This window comes from Mus caroli, chromosome X (assembly GCF_900094665.2).
Source record: "Mus caroli chromosome X, CAROLI_EIJ_v1.1, whole genome shotgun sequence".
NCBI classification, from domain to species: Eukaryota; Metazoa; Chordata; class Mammalia; order Rodentia; family Muridae; genus Mus; species Mus caroli.
In genome coordinates, this window is record NC_034589.1 from 8,646,912 (window position 1) to 8,649,996 (window position 3,085).

At 36.6% G+C, this 3,085-nt stretch overlaps 1 pseudogene; it reads right to left on the minus strand.

Annotated features, from left to right (window-relative positions):
- Nucleotides 1-2,414: 2,414 nt before the first annotated feature.
- The window catches only part of LOC110287075, a 1,560-nt pseudogene continuing 889 nt past the window's right edge, over nt 2,415-3,085 (minus strand).

A 3,085-nucleotide genomic window follows, 5' to 3' on the forward strand; every position in this document is an offset into this window, starting at 1 on the left:
AACTAGAGGGCACAGAGACAGTATCCTAATTAACAAAATCAGAAATGAAAAGGGAGATATAACAACAGAACACAAGGAAACTCAACATATCATCAGATCCTACTACAAAGGGATATACTCAACAAAACTGGAAAACCTGGATGAAATGTATAAAGTTCTAGACAGATACCAGGTACCTAAATTAAATCAAAATCAGATTAATAATATAAACTGTCCCGTATCCCCTAAAGAAATAGAAGTAGTCATTAACAGTCTCCCAACCAAAAAACAAACAAACAAACAAACAAAACAAACAAACAAACAAACAAACAAACAAAAAACCCAGGACCAGATGCATTTAGAGCAGAATTCTATCAATCCTTCAAAGATGAACTAACTCCAATCTTCTCAAACTATTCCACAAAATAGAAACAGAAGGTAATCTACCTAATTCACACTATGAAGCCACAATTACTCTGATTCCCAAACCACATAAAGACCCAACAAAGAAAGAACTTCAGACTAATTTCCCTTATGAATATCGATGCAAAATTACTCAGTAAAATTCTTGCAAACTAAATCCAAGAACATGTCAAAAAGATCATCCATCAAGATCAAGTAGTCCTCATTACGGAGATGGAGGTATGTTATAATATAAGTAAATCCATCAAGGTAATCCACTATATAAACAAACTCAAAGACAAAAACCAGATGATCATCTCATTTGATGCTGAGAAAGCATTCAACAAAATCCAACACCGTTTCATGATAAAAGTCTTCGAACGATCAGGAATTCAAGGCCCATACCTAAACATAATAGAAGCAATATACAGCAAACCAGTAGTCAACATCAAAGTAAATGGAGAGCTGGGTAGTGGTGGCACATGCCTTTAATCCCAGTGCTTGGGAGGCAGAGGCAGGCAGATTTCTGTGTTTGAGGCCAGCCTGGTCTACAGAGTGAGTTCCAGGACAGCCAGGGGTACACAGAGAAACCCTGTCTGGGAAAAAGAAAAAACAAAACAAACAAACAAACAAACAAAAAAACAAAGCAAAGTAAATATGAGAGAAATTTGAAGCAATCTCATTAAAATCAGGGACTAGACAAGGCTGCCCACCTTTACACTACCTATTCAATATAGTACTTGAAGTTCTAGCCAGAACAATTAGACAACAAAAGGAGAAAAAGGGGATACAAATTGGAAAGGAAGACGACAAAATATCACTATTTGCAGAGGACATGATAGTATATATTTAAGTGACTCTAAGAATTCCATCACAGACGTTCTAAACCTGATATATCCACTGATTTGTTTGAGTTAATTTTATATCCAGTTTCGGTGCAGTAGCTGGATATAAAATTAACTCAAACAAATCAGTGGCCTTTCTCTACACAAAGGATAAACAAGCTGAGAAGGAAATTAGGGAAACAACACCTCTCTCAATAGTCACAAATAATATAAAATGCCTTCTTGTGACTCTAACAAAGGAAGTAAAATATCTATATGATAGGAACTTCAAGTATCTGAAGAAAGAAATAGACTAAAATCTCAGAAGATGGAAAGATATCCCATGCTCATGGATTGGCACGATTAATATAGTAAAAATGGCTATCTTGCCGAAAGCAATATACAGATTCAATGCGATTCCCATCAAAATTCCAATGCAATTTTTCACTGAGTTAGAAAGGGCAATTTGCAAATTCATCTCAAATAACAAAAAAACTTAGGATAGCAAAAACTATTCTCAACAGTAAAAGAACCTCTGGGGGAATCACCATGCCTGACTTCAAGCTGTACTGCAGAACAATTGTGATAAAAATGGCATGATACTGGTACAGCAACAGACAGTTAGATCAATGGAATAGAATTGAAGACCCAGAAATGAACCCACACACCTATTGTCACTTGATCTTTGACAAGGGAGTTAAAACCATCCAGTGGAAAAGAGTATTTTCAATAAATGGTGCTGGCACAACTGGTGGGTTATCATGTAGAAGAATGTAAATTGATCCATTCTTATCTCCTTGTACAAAGCTCAAGTCTAAGTTGATCAAGGAACTCCACATAAAATCAGAGACAATGAAATTTACAGAGGAGAAAGTGAGGAAAAGCCTCAAAGATATGGGCACAAGGGAAAAATTCCTGAATAGAACAGCAATGGCTTGTGCTGTAAGATCGAGAATTGACAAATGGGACCTCATAAAATTGCAAAGTTTCTGTAAGGGAAAAGACACTGTCAATAAGACAAAAAGGCCACCAACAAATTGGCAAAAGATCTTTACCACTCATAAATCAGATATGGGACTAATATCCAATATATATAAAGAACTCAAGAAAATGTACTCCAGAAAATCAAATAACCCTATTAAAAATGGGGAACAGAGCTAAACAAAGAATTCTTTTTTTTTTTTTAACATATGATGCTTTTTAATTAGGTTAACAATTTAGAAGTTTGTGAGGATACATCCCGTTTGTCAGGGAAAACTGAGATCGCAGGTAGCCCCGGAACTGAGGAGCAGGTTTAATCTTTGGCAAAATCTGCGAGTCCACAGCTTTCTGATCAGCCTTTCGCTGCTCTGTAATCTTGTATTTCTCCTTCTCCATGTAGAAAATCTCGAAGTCCTGATGCCTGGGCTTGCCCAGCTGCTTCTTCTTTTTTTTTTTTTTTTTTTTTTTTGTTTTTTTTTGTTTCTTTTTTCTTTTTTTTTTTTTTTATGTTTCTCTCGTTAAATACCTTTATTGAATCTTAGAAGAACAATTTACATATCATACAGAGTCTAGATGTGATTCTTAGTTATTTAATTGTGTGTGTGTGTGTGTGTGTGTGTGTGTGTGTGTGTGTGTGTGTGTGATGCTGATGCAGGTTTGTTTGTGTTTGTTAGTGCTCTTGTGCATCAGTTCAGGCATGTGTGCCTTAGTGTGCACACGGAGGTCACAGGACAGCCTTAGGTGTCGAGGCTGAGGTTTGTTGCTGGAAGGTTTGCTGTTGGTAGTTCGCTAGCTTTCCTATGAGTTTCTGGCGGATTCTCCTGTGTTTGCTCCCTTCTTGCTATGGAAGTGCTGGGATTCCAGATGAATAGGACTTTGTGAGGATTCTACAGATCCAG